Source organism: Papio anubis, chromosome 6, assembly GCF_008728515.1.
Source record: "Papio anubis isolate 15944 chromosome 6, Panubis1.0, whole genome shotgun sequence".
In the NCBI taxonomy this organism is placed as follows: Eukaryota; Metazoa; Chordata; class Mammalia; order Primates; family Cercopithecidae; genus Papio; species Papio anubis.
The window spans coordinates 145,224,171-145,238,527 of record NC_044981.1 but is presented as its reverse complement, the minus strand read 5'-3'; the positions used below and the strand labels follow the sequence as shown (position 1 = coordinate 145,238,527).

At 36.9% G+C, this 14,357-nt stretch overlaps 1 protein-coding gene and 1 long non-coding RNA gene across 5 annotated transcripts in view; both read left to right on the top strand.

Annotated features, from left to right (window-relative positions):
- SLC35F1 (solute carrier family 35 member F1) overlaps positions 1-14,357 on the top strand; it is a 398,228-nt gene that overhangs the window by 59,538 nt on the left and 324,333 nt on the right. The gene's annotated exons all lie outside the window — the stretch shown is intronic.
- LOC103884076 overlaps positions 1-14,357 on the top strand; it is a 115,515-nt gene that overhangs the window by 46,555 nt on the left and 54,603 nt on the right. Inside the window, exon 1 of one of the 3 annotated variants that reach the window (XR_002521798.2) lies at positions 6,031-9,021. The exons of the other annotated variants lie outside the window; for them this stretch is intronic. This is a non-coding gene — a long non-coding RNA (uncharacterized LOC103884076). Of the gene's footprint in view, positions 1-6,030; positions 9,022-14,357 lie in introns of those variants that run through there. 3 annotated transcript variants of the gene reach the window in all.

Below are 14,357 nucleotides of genomic sequence, written 5' to 3'. Positions count from 1 at the left end.
TTAAATTACTGCAGAAATGCATTCATGCATGTGTTTCAGATAGTACCATTCACTTTTTTATCCTCCTTCTAGACGATATTCCTATTTTTTAAGGAAAATAAGAACCTTATTTTAATTTGTAAAAACAGCAAACCTTGCCAGATTAACTGATTTTGTGGGCTTTCTCACTGAGAACGGCTTTCCATATTAAGGCTTTCCTAACAGTGTATTTTATTTGTTTATTGTTTGGTAAGAAGTTTCATTATTTCGTAGTATCAGGAATTGTACCATTTTAGGGAAATTCAAATGCAGGGTGATTAATCATTAAGACTTCTTTTGGATGTTGAGGAGCAGTAGGGAGGGATAGAAAATAAATCGAAGAGAGGTAAAACCTTGCTTCAAAGAAGGCTTGGGGAGTGCCAAAACTACCAATATTTAGTTGCAACTATTTTTATACAAATTGTGCATTAAAGTCACAAGTGAGGTAGATTTTGTTTATTTTTATACGTCCAGTGAGATTTGGATTGACAGTTGTATACTCAGAAGTGGTTTGGGATATCTAATACTCAATCTTTTGTATGTTTAAAGACTTTTGGAAAATACGGCCCCTAGTCTTCCTGCATCAGAAACATCTATGGTATAAGCCTGCTGTTTCTGGGTCCCTGAGATTCTGATTCAGTGTGGCTATGTCCAAAGACCTGTATTTGTATAGGGGTTTCCAGTTGATTCTGGTGCACGTAGAGATTTGAGAACTACTGTTTTGGGAAATAACTCTGCTCACAGACAATTTATGTTGGAAGCATTGGAGTCCACTTGTCTATAAATCTCATTTTTCCTTCTGTCTGTTGTATAAGTTCTCCAACTCCTGGTTGTGCTCCAGAGAAGGGTTAGGTGATGATTCTTTTATATGGGTAGCTTATATAGCCTAGAAAATGTTTTCTTGTTGCTTGAAAGTTATTTCATAATTTCAGTACTATATTATCTCCTCCATGTGCCTCTTAGTCTCGGATGTGTATTTCAGCTGACAGAAACAAACTGAGAGAGATGGTCCTTTCTGAAGTGAGAAAAAGGAATTTTATTATGAAACATGTTCACATTTTCACAATAAATTTATCTGTAATATAGTTCAACATTTTTGCCAGTAGGCTGAAACAACTTTATGCATCTTTAAACAAAAATATATTTTTTATTTGTCCATACTTTCCAAAAAAACAAACTTTGATAGGAAGGTATATAGAGATCTTATTCAATTTCCAGTCAGGACTCCAGTGACATAGTTGGTCTTGTAAAAAAGAAAACATTCATTTATTTTTATTTGCTGATTCAAAAACGTAATATATGAACATGGTCTAACTTTTGAAATATAATGAAAAGTATAAAAAAAAAATAAACCCAGGCCAAGGAGGGAGGATCGCTTGAGATCGGGAGTTTGAGACTGACTCGGGCAACATAGTGAGACTTCATCTCTACAGAAAAATTTAAAAATTAGCTAGGTATGGTGATGTGGGCCTGTGGTTCTAGCTACTCTGGAGGTTGAGGTGAAAGGATCACTTGAGCCCAGGAATTTGAGGGTTCAGTGAGCTATGATCATGCCTCAGCACTCCAGCCTGTGTGACAGAGTGAGACCCTGTCTCTTAAAAAAAAAATCCGTAATTTCATAACCCAAAGAAAAACATTTTTTACTTTTTGATGTATGTTTTTCTTTTCTAGAATATACATAACTGTTGTTAATATTTTATACCTAAATCTGTAGGCATTCCTGATCATCCCTTTAGGATAAATTCCAGAAAGTATAATTCCTGTAAAAGAAGATACATTTTTAGGGTTTTTGATACCTATTGCCAAGTTGCTTTCCAGGAAAGTTGAACTAATTGGTATTCTAACAGTTGTATGGATAATCAGACTTCGTAGGTTCAAATAGATGATTTTTAAAATTTAACTTACAAGGACAACGGTGTCTGTTTTTAGGAAGTTCATAAATTTTTAGTGATTTTTTCTGAATTTGGTGACTTTACTTTTTGATACTGAGGTTGTAATCAGTGGATTGAATGGGGTAGTATAACTGGATGATGTGTTCATCGTGCCAGTGACTCTGCCAACTGCAGTGTTTGATGTTGAATACTGTGTTCACGGAGTTCACCTATAATGCTTACTCTTTAACTTACTCGCTTTTTAGGAGCTCTCCTGACTATAGTGATGATAAGAACTACTAACATCCGCAGACCACAATGCAGCTGCCAGGTATATCCTCTGTTATTCACAACAACGCTTTCTGGGCCTGTCTCCACATTTCAAGGTCAAAACTTGCTTTTAAATTATTTATTTATTTATTTAGAGACAAGGTCTTGCTCTGTTGGCTGGGCTGGAATGCAGTCATGCTCATTGCAGCCTAGAACTCCTAGGCTGAAGAGACCCTCCTGCCTCATTCTTCCCAGTAGCTGGGAATATAGTCTTGTACCACCATGCCCAGCTGGTCGAAACTTGTTTTATAGAAACCATACTTTAGGATTATGGGTAATATTAGGGCCATTTCTTCAGAACTTTTATAACTGTGGACAAGTGAAGGATGACCAGAAGTACCTGTCAATTAATTTTTTAGTCCAATAGTCAGAACCCAGTAAACTCAAAGTGATGGTTTCTTCCAGCTCTGCCAAGGTAAACTACATCCAGCGAATCCTGACGTTGCTTTGGGTTTAGCTCTGTCGCATGCAGCTGGTAGGCATATCCCGTTCCAGTACCCTGCTGAATGGTGCCAGTTTTACTGGGGAGGTTATATGCAGAAATTCTGCTGGTTTGAACCCTGGCTCTGCCACTTGTCAGCTCTTTAACCTTGGACAAATTGTTTAATATCTCTATGCCCCCGTTTCCTCATCTATGAAATAGGAATAATAATAATACATAGGATTCTTCTTAGGAATAAATTAGTTATGCCATTGAGCACTTAGTACAAGGTCTAGCACTTAGTATATACCTAATCAGTGTTAGGTCTTACTATTTAGGAGCAGGGCATATAGGTTTTTAGTCTGAAAAGATACCATTTTATTTCCCCAGACTAGCAATGTTCCAAACATAGCTGTATTTTCACATGATACTCAGTAAATTTTTTATTGAATGGATGAATGAATGATATTTGAAAATTTCTTATTAGTTCTGCACTGAAGTGAAATTTAATTTGGATTCTGAGTAGCATAACGTCAAATAAAAATGCCTTTGAACTCCGGAGCACAGCAGGAGGTTGCTTTGATTCTGAAAATCTGGAAAGATTTTTTGGAGTGTCTGAGTTCAACATTAATATAACTTTTTAATGCTGAATCAAAATAGAGATCTGTGACAGCTGTTCTCAAGAATTTTGGTCTAGGACTCGTTTACACTCTTTAAAATTATTAAAGACCCAAAGAGCTTTGGTTTCTGTGGGATTATCTCAATTTATATTCATTATGTTGTAAATTAAAATAGAGGAATTTAAAAATGTTTATGACATATCCAAAGAACAAAAGTAAGCCCATGTGGGTTCATCTAAATAACGCTTTTAAAATTGTATTTTCCAAAATAAAAAGTGAGAAGAGTGGCGTTGTTTTACATTTTTGCAAATCTCTTTAATGTCTGACTTAATAGAAGACAAGTGGATTCACATATCTGCTTCTGCATCAATCTATTGCAAAATTTGCATTGTATACTTGTAGGAGAAGAATAGTGATAAAGGCAAATAATGTGTTAGTATGATTATGAAAGTAGTTTTGAAGGTTTGGACTTCTTGAAAGGATCTTAGGGATTTCCCACACCACACTTTGAGAGCCACTGATGTAAGTCAAGTCCATTAGGAGTCCATAGCCTCTGAGTTTTGCAGTCTCCATTTATCAGCACTAATGAGCTGAACAGATGGAAATGTTTACTTCCTTCCATTGATGTTTAGAAACAAGTTGACTAAAATGATTTTCCAATGTCATTCACTCACCCTTCAGTGCTAATGCCCATCCTCAGATAAATGAGAACATTAAATAGCTAGAAAAAAAGTTTGTTGAAGTTATTTGACAAAAATAAAGAAATTTTGATTAGCGTTAACTACATTATAAATGCCTAAAGACAATGTGTGGCCTTTCTCAAATTTGGAGTCCCCTAACTGGGAATGCCAATTAAGCTTTGACCTGGGATTGGCTGGCAGCATCCCAGGAAAAGTCTGGCAGTGTTGTTGAAGAATACTATAGGAGTTAGTGCCTTGAAATTTTTTTTTCATTTTAGTGTGATCTCCCTCCCACTTTGATGTGTTAGAATTAATTGTGTATCTCAACCTGTCAGTCAGATGTGAAATTACTGTAGTAACGTGTAATTAAAAAAACTCTCAGATTAGAGTGATGGGAGATGTGATTCTCTTTTTTATTTATATTTATTTATTTATTTATTTTTGTAGATAGGAATCTGCTAACCTATGTAAAAGGAAACTTATTCTGTTCTACAAGTGCTCTGTGCTATGCTGAAGGTGTAGTCTCTATTCTAAATAATCTCCAATTTTATTTTGTTGCTGCCCTAACAAGTTGTTTTCATCATTTTTATTTTTTAAGAAATGATTTATGACTCTTTATTATAAGAATTTAGAAAAGTTACTGTCTTCTATCATTTCTGAAATACTTGGTCCCTTTTCTGGAAATTCTGCTTTTTACCTGTGAGCACAGTACAGCGTACTTGCCACAGGGGAGATTATCATGTCCTCCACTGTGATAACCTCCCACGCAGTGGCAGTAGTACAGAACATTCGCGTTGCCGCTCATGAATTTTAAGACAAGCTGTAAATCTATTGAATGTCAGGCACTTTCCCATGCAAATGCATTGTATGTTGAAAATCTAAATAATCAAGAATTCTGAGATGATTTTACTTTAAGGAGTGTGATCTTTTTTGTTCAGTGAGCACAATTCTTTGTCTTCCCTCATGGTGAAATAACTGAAGTCCCTTTCAGCTTCAAATGGATTTTAAGGTTTTCATCCCATGCTCACAAGAGGGCGCTAATTCATATTCATGCCTACAGTGGCAACAAGAAATTTCCTCAAGTCTCTTACCTCCAAGGTAAACTGGAGAAACCTTGGCTGAAAGAAAACTGCCGGTTGGCTTTCTTCCTTTTCAGAAGAATAATTTCAAATTTTACAAATTTTAGGTTGTAAAAAAACAAATATAACATCACATAGTTGTTGGATTATGTGGCAAACTCAGTTTTGAGGGAGGAAAATTTGATTTGGGGAGCAAAGGTTTTGTTTTCTTTGTTCAGTTTAATTCCTGTTTATTTTTTACTGTATTATTTAGATGATAACAAATGAAGAGTTGCAGTACACAAGGTAATCATTAAATATGTAAATATAAATGTTTAAATAAATACCAGCGTTATTTATTTATTGCCTTGTACAGGTCTAAGCCTATGCATATTCTTAGATTAATCCATGTTGCTATTTTCCTTGCTGTAATAGAAAAAAAGTTCTTTAGCTAAATCTAGTTCTGCTCATTTTCTCCCCTGATTTCAAAAGTAGTACACATTTATTGCAGAATCCTCAGAAAACAGGCAAAATATTTAAAGGAAAACAATAATCGCTCCATAATCCTATAAATCATTTAATCACAGTTAACGTTGGGGTATATTTTCTTCCACTCTTTCCATGTATAATTGTAACCATCCTATATATAGACAGATATAAATATAGTTTTGTGTGCTACTTTGAAAAATGTTAATATTATATCAATCAAGGATCATTTAAATTGTTTTAACTGCAATTTTAATGACTGTCCAGTTTTAACTATTCTCTATTAATGAACATTTATACTTTTATATGCTTTTCTATTTTTCTACACTATTATAAATAAGTGTGATGAATATCTTTGTAAATCTTTGATGATACATGTGATGATTTCCTTAGGACAGATTCCTAGAAGTGGAATTCCTGGATGAAAGAACATGAATTTTCTGTTTCTTTTTCTTTCTTTCCTTCTTCTTTCTTTTTTTTTTTTTTTTTGAGACAAAGTCTTGCTCCCTCACCCAGGCTGGAGTGTAATGGCACGATCTCGGCTCACTGCAGCCTCCGCCTCCCGGGTTCAAGCCATTCTCCTGCCTCAGCCTCCCAAGGCTTTTGACATATACTGCTGAACTACTTTCTAGAAAGGTTTTTTAAAACAAATTTATACAATAGGAAGGTGTTTGATGCTCACTAACTAATTAGTGCTAAATATTTTAATTTTTAAAAATAATAGCTAATTTGATAGATGAAAATGTTAGCTAAGTATTGATATAATAAGGACTTTTTTAATTTCTAAGGAAGTTAGCTATTTTCTCTGTTCATTGTCCGCTTTTATTTCCTTTTTTATAAATTATCTTCTCATGACTTTTTTCCATTTTCTTATGTGTTGTAAAAGAGTTTATCTTCTAAAATGAGCTCTTAATAGTGTAAGAGTAATATATCTCCATCTGCTATATCTGGGGTATTTCCAGGTTTGTACTTTGCCATTTACTTGTTTATGGTTTTAAAAAATATATGCATTTGAGCAATTTTAAGTTTTTATGTATTTAAATCTGTTAAATACTTGGTTTTGTGATTTTGGTCATTGATTTTTCTTTTAATGCATAGGATATTGAGATAATTCTTTATCAAAATTTTTAATGATAGGGAGAGATTTTCAGAGGTGGAGACTTAAATTTTAGCTTCATTTAGTAATGGATTTCCAGAAGAAACAAGCAGTTGGAATAATAAATATTAAGATGAAAAAATTATTTTTATGTTAATTTGGGAGTAGATTTAGTTTTTACTTAAATTTTAGGAAGATTGTGCTTCATATTGTCTCAAAGTCTTTGTGATAAACTAATACATGTATTTATTACAGTCATTTTTTTTCAGAGTAAATTATTTTATTTCTTTAGACGGGCTTATCTGAGTTGAACTTGATTTCCTATGCTACTGGACCTGTCTTCTCCCTCCAGAGCAGCAGAGTGGGCCCTCATTTTTTCATGCTTTAGAAATGTCCAATAACAGAAATAAGGGCCTATTTTCCCTTTGGTTCCACTTTGAAAGAATATTCCTATGGAAAATAACTCTTCCCCCCTTCCCTTCCCTCCACCCTCTCCAGTTTGCAAAGAAAATAAATCTTACCAGATTACCAGTTGTATGGAGTCTGTCACAGAGTCCAGGTCCCCTTTACCACATTTACTTAGTATTTTTCTCCAGGCTGGATTAGTCGTTCCCTTTTTTGTGGACACCAACACCATGTCCCCTTACATCTTCATCATAATGAGCAACAAGCCATGTGGCCTTAAGTGCTATTTATCTTCAATACACAGTTGCTAACTACAAAAACCTTACTTTTCCCTTCACGTTATTTTCTTCACTGGCCCTTTCCTTTGACTCCTAGCTTGCTTCAGACCTAAGTCAGCTTTCCTCTGGCAGAAACCTTGGTTCCCATTCTGTCTCACTTACACTGTTCCCTAGTCTCTCTCTGTCTCATTTAAGGCTACCTTTATACTATCATTCCCTAGTCTCTCTCTTTGTCTCATTTAAGGTTACCTTGAGCCCCATTTCCTTATCTAGAGTTGTCAGATTTAACAAATAAAAATACAGGACACCCACTGAATTTGAATTTCAGGGTACACAAAGAATAATGTTTCTGTATAAGCCTGTCCCATTACTCACTCACACTCCAAAATTATTCTTCATGTATCTGAAATTCCAGTTTAATAAGACATCCCATATTTTATGTGACAGCCCTGCCCTCATCCTGTGGCTCATTTCATGACTCTTGTTACTTTCCTTTGGGGGCATGTGGAGCTTGCTCTGGTAGCCACGACTCTTGCCTGAACTCTCAATCTGGTCCCTGTCAGGCTTGACCTCTTCCCCGCATGCCTGGTGTTATTAATTCTTTTACACAATGTGAATCCATTTTTCAGCTTAACCTGTACTACCTTCTGACTCATTTAAATGTTAGTAGATGCCTTTGTGGCTAGTTTAGATGGAAAGCTAGCAAAGAGCAGCTCCCCACCACATCCCCCAAACTTATACCTTGCTTGGACATCACCTCCTATGTCAAAAAAGCTTCAGTTAATTATAATTCGCAAAGTTGGTGGTGGAACCGGGCTCAGGTTGGAGAGCTTTTCTTTGTACAGTCCATAATATCACAACCCTCCATTATCCCATTAGAAGATTTTCTTATGAGTCAGATGCTAGTTTCTGGTCCCTTGAAAACTGTTACGAACATTTAACTGTGGTGTAAAAAAAATATGAGCAGATATAGCTTAAGGATTGGTTTTGCCTCACAATGTTTTTCCTTTTTCCAACAGAAGTAGATTTCAGATGCATTCATTTCACCTAACCCGCATCTAGAAAATATTAATAGTGCTTTTTCTTTCACTAACGCAGTTTGCTGTCTGGTAATCAGCATACTGGTATGTTCCCAATCCTGCTGTGTTTTGCCTTTACATCAAAAAGAGAAAATCTTGCTTAAATCATTCTTCTTAAGGCACAGAGGATTAAAATTTTATTATTATTTCTTTCTTTTCTTCTCTGCGGCTCTTAATCCAAGGTCATGTAAGAGGGTCTGTTGTAGGAGAAAAGAGAAAATCCAGTTCTGCTTCCGTAGGATGTGCTGCGTGATCATCAATGTCATTGTCCCTTAACTTGTATCCATGGGATCCAACTGATGATGTTTTCAGTATCAGAGCCCGGAGCCTTTTGCTTCCCAGCATGATGGGATGATGGAGTGCTTTGTACGTCTCACCAGGAGTATCTGATTCATGTTTTTCTTAGCTGTGCCAGCAATAATTACTTATCAGAATTTTTTTCCCTTTATTGTGGTAAAAAGTTGCTGTTAGCACAGTTGTGAAATTTCTTCTACCCCTGTTGAGTTTGAGGCCTCTGATTCTTTTTACTCATCGAATGGGTTTCTGTTTTATATGTTTATGGTAACCATGGAACCTTGTCTAGAGCTTCATGTGTAAGACTGCACTCTGTTTATGATGTGTTCTCAACATCCTTGTTGATTTTGAGACAATATATGAGAGGGAAACTTCAGAAATCTACGTAAGTAAACCTCCCACTGAGGTTTGGGTGATCAGATGGGCTAGACCTCCAAAACCTCTGCTAAATCTGGGATTCTAGGATGCACATCATTAAAGAAATGTAAGGGGTGGCAGGAGGTACAGGCACCCTTGATTATCTTTGAAGAAAGCCTAATTATTCCCATTTCACAAAGCCCCGATTACGTTGTAGAATTACAAGAATTAGGTTGAACATCCAGTTCTAATGTTGTATATGTTGAGGTGCCGGACTAATTCAACAATGTACATTTCATGGGAGGATATTGTAATTTCTGGAAATGTTACTTGATATAAGATAAAGAGAAAATGAAACAGAAAGGAGTTTCTGTTTTCATTCACTTATTTATCAGACAATTATTAGTTTCCTATATCCTTGGCACTGTGTTGGCTGTTGGGCTTATAAGGTCTCTGACTTTAGGGAGCTCAAATTTTAAAGTGAATATACACATGGAATAAGTAATCAGAGTACACTATAGTAAAGACTAACTAGAAATATTTTTAAAGTGTCATATGTTTATTGAATAGTCTGTGAAAGAGAATCAATTTTGTGGGGACTATTTGGTTTTTCAGAGGAGGTGACATCTGAGTTAAATCTTGATGAAAGTGGAGGAGTTCAACAGGTAGGCCCAGAGAGCATTTAAGGTAGTGAGAGGGATATCGGAAAGATGTTTAGAGGTATCCTGTTGCAACAGGGAACCCTGGATGATTTTAAGCAATAAAGTGACATAATCAGTTCTGAATTTTGGGGAAAAAACCGCAAAATGTAGGAAGACCAGTTAGTGGTCTATGATAAAAGCATGCAGCAGAAGCAGAGGTGGGGAAAGGAGAGGAAGAGATGCGTTTGAGAAAGCTTTGCTTGTAGGGCGAAAGGAGATTCCCTATTTCCATGTTACTAGGGTATTTTGGGTTTTCACTAAGTAAGATAGGAGACTGAGGTTGCACAGGTGTTTTGTATTTTGCAAAATACAAAACACTTGGCTCAGAGGTGGAAGATGCAGTTGGAGATGCTGGAAATCCTGATCTGGAGGGCAGGAGAGAGATGGTGATAGAGACGTGGAGATGGTGTTGGAGATGTGATCATTACCCAAATATAGGTGATGGCCGAAGCTATGGTACTGGAGGAGGCCATCCAGGGAGAATGGAGTATATAAAACTGAGAGTAGAGTTCTTAGAACATTTCAGATGGGAAGGGAGCAAGAGAAAGTGATTGCAGGAAGGTTGAGTGGAGAGGCTTCCATGGTGTTGTCACAGTGCATGAGGGAGGATTGAGGGAGGTGGCATCGGGGAGGGCTGGGAGTTGACAGGGCATTTAAATAGCTTAGTGGGATTACATTATTGAAATGCCTCTGTATGGTTCTATTCCCAAGCATCAGTGGAGGGCTTCTGCATGTTTAGAGGGGCTGAAGTATGTGGGATAGCAGTAGTCATGAAAAGAAAAAGAGGCTACATGAAGTGGAGTATAGTTAATGGTCAATGTTTTATTTTTGGAGTTAGTGTTAAGCATTGCATTTTCTAACCTCTGTTAAAGTATCTAACAGTGGTCAAGAACTTTTTTTTTTTTAATATATTCACACCACAACCTGCACTATTCTTTTATAATCCCAATCTTTTATAGCAGTTATCAGCATTGTTTTTACATTGCCTTTTTTTCTTATTTTTTTCCCAAGAAATCATTTTGGGGCAGGGAGAAATTCTCCATAGACTCCATTGTGCCTCTGCTGCCTGATGGATGTTAAGGATTCTGATGACAGTCTGACAAGCTAGGCATTGCATTATCTGTATGTTTCAAGATCACAGCTCCATGCTTATGCTTTTAAGAATATAAAAAATATGAGATTCATATTTAATCTGTGATCTGTCACAACCCCCAAATCTGTTTCTGTCAAACTTATATTTAAAATATATTTATTTACAGTTTCTGTTTTTCTTTCTAAATAAATTAGCCTTTCTTTATTTCTTTTCACATTGATGTGATCTGTAAGTCAGTTATAGGAAAGGAATTAATTTTGACTCTAACTTTACTGGGTATATTTCTATCTTGTATTTCTTGTTAGCTTTTCCTTCTGAGATGACAACAAATATTTTTGAAAATTGCTGAATTGCAGACAGTATGAAAGGAGACCAAGAAGTCAATATTTAGTGAGGATTTTGACTAGCATTGAAGCCTTTATTTCAAGAAATAAAAACTATGATTTTAGAGAACAACAGGTTCTTTTCCCCTAATCTTCATTCTTCGTTTCCATGTACATAAAATGTTATGGATGTACAAAGGGAAGAAACTATTTTAATTTTCCTTGACAGCAGCATTCAGAACATTAGCAGTGGTGAATAATGTGGGATGATGAGTTGACATTTAATTGGAGCAGAATCTGTGGTACGTACGGATGGTCAAAGAGAACCTCATAGGAGCTCAGACTTCAGAATAGATTCCACTCTGATTGGAAAGTGCTTCCAACTGGCAGAATTGTGTAAATATTATCAGTGAGAACTTCTCAGAAGGGAGAGCAGTTAAGGCATCAGATCTGGAGCTTGAGGTACTTCTACTCAAAGAGAATGAATATGAATCTGACACTAAGATCCATGGAGAATGAATATGGGACTGAAACAAAAAAATAGTTTTTTTTTCCTCCAAATTTTCTATATGTATTATTTCTTTTAAAATATCAGCAAATTAACAATCTGATTTTGGGCTATTACCCAGGAGACTCTTTACAAATATATTTATTAACCTTTCTGCATCTTCAGGTTCTCAACTACATGATCTTCATTATCCAGCATCATTCCCTAATACCTTAATGAGGTGGTGACATTTAAATTTCACCTATTTCTCTGTCTGCCTACCTTTCTTGATTCTATTCATTAAACTGGAGAGACCTAGACTGGAGCACTTGATATAGAAAAAAGAAAAATATAATTTTCCCTTTCCTGCACTCTGTCAATAGACTTGTCATTGTATTCCCTCTGTCTCAAAGGGCAGTCAGCAAAAGGATGGTGATAGATGAGTCTGAGGCCGAGAAAACCAACTCCAAGCACACTCCTTTGGACAAGTGGCTTGTACACAGTCTTTTGTGGAGGAAGCGTTGTCAGTTCTTAGTTGCAACTATGAATTGTGCTCATCCAACATGGGAAGGCTCTTTGAAAAGTGGATTTCCTTAAGTCCTAACTGGTTACCCAGTTCACCTGCCTTAGAAAATTCAGAAGCAGGCCATATGTGGTGGCTCCTGCCTATAATCCCAGCACTTTGGGAGGCTGAGGTGGGCGAATCATGAGGTCAAGAGTTTGAGACCGGCCGGGCGCGGTGGCTCACGCCTGTAATCCCAGCACTTTGGGAGGCCGAGGCGGGCGGATCACGAGGTCAGGAAATCGAGACCATCCTGGCTAACACGGTGAAACCCCGTCTCTACTGAAAATGCAAAAAATTAGCCGGGCGAGGCGGCGGGCGCCTGTAGTCCCAGCTACTCGGGAGGCTGAGGCAGGAGAATGGCGTGAACCCGGGAGGCGGAGCTTGCAGTGAGCCGAGATCGCGCCACTGCACTCCAGCCTGGGCGACTAAGGGAGACTCTGTCTCAAAAAAAAAAAAAAAAAAAAAAAAGAGTTTGGGACCAGCCTGGCCAACATGGTGAAATCCCATCTCTACTAAAAATCAAAAAAATTAGCCGTGTGTGGTGGCCGTTGCCTGTAATCCCAGCTACTCAGGAGGCTGAGGCAGTAGAATCACTTGAACCCAGAAGGCAGAGGTTGCAGTGAGCGGAGACTGTACCATTGCACTCCAGCCTGGATGACAGAGTGAGAATCCATGTCAAATAAATAAATAAATTAATTAATTAAAAAAAGAGAGAAAAAAAGGAAAATTCAGAAGCAGCTGTAAATCTATGCCATGTTTTTAGATAGGAAAAAAAACTTTTTTCCTGATCCACAAAACTTTCCTCATTCTGACCTCATTGGTGAAATAGAAAGGTCTTTAAAGATAAAGTAATAAAACCCATTTGTGGTGTAGCTGAAAAATCAAAACAGAAATGGTCAGTCATTATTTCTCTTTATGTTTAGTTAGAATGTGTGCTGATCCCTTATACCTGTTGTGACTGCCCTGATTTTTTGAATGTTAGGCATGTAGGTGAATCTAAACTCGTGTGTCTAGGCCACTGTATAAAATTAGACTAGCTAAAGATGAAAGCTACAGTGGGATGATAATTGGCCTTCCTTGTTCCTTCTTGAACCCTTTGAGAAGTATATCGTATTACTTCAGAGCATCCATTCAAAACTTGTTATAACCTGCTCTCCAACAACAGTTTAAACCATAGGAAATAAGTAAAACCACATTTACTTAAAAAAAAAAAACTCCTTATATATTTGATAGTAACACACAGGCGCCTATAGTCCCAGCTACTTGGGAAGCTGAGGCAGGAGAATGGTGTGAACTCGGGAGGCGGAGCTTGCAGTGAGCCGAGATCACGCCACTGCACTCCAGCCTGGGTGACAGAGTGAGACTCCGTCTCAAAAAAAAAAAGAAGGAATAATATTTCATGACACATAAATTTTTATGAAATTCAAATTTTAATGTCCCAGAAGTTAAGTATTACTGGATCCCAGCCATGCCCCATTCGTTTATGGATTCTCTGTGACTGGTTTTGTGCTACAACAGCAGAGTTGAGTAGTTGCTGAAAAGCTTAAAATATTTACTATCTGGTCCTGTCCAGGAAAAGTTTGCCAACCCCAGCTCAATACAGGCTTTACAATGTTAGATCACGTAGTCTTCCCAATAACTCTAGACAGTGTGTGCATTTATTGTTCTTTTTCTACAGATGCATAAACTGAGGCTTCGAAAGGGTATGAATTAACCAGAGTGAATGACAGAGCTGGGAGAGTAACTTATACATGTCTGATGTGGAAGCGCTAGGCCTTCATCCTACACTAAACTGCATCTCTCATTGGCTAACAACTCATTTCTACAATGATGTTGCTGTCTTCTACACTACTTCTTAATTCTTCCTTTCCTCATTAAATGCAATATATGCATACTATTGCACAGAAAGCTAAGAATACTACAGATCACAATTTGATAAAAAACTTCCTTAATTGAATCAGGAGTCTATCACAGTCTGTAGTTGCTTGAGCCTTTGGTACCACATATGTGAGAATAAAAAATAATGTGTTTCTTTCCCCATTCCATTAATACCTATTGATGAACTTCTTATAGTAAATGCTGAGCAAACTGATGTGAGTGTAGATTGAAACTGAAAGAGAGGTTGAATCACAGGATAAGAATATTGTGGGTCAGATTAGCCTCTTGAATTCATTGCCTGTAACTTTTTAAATTGA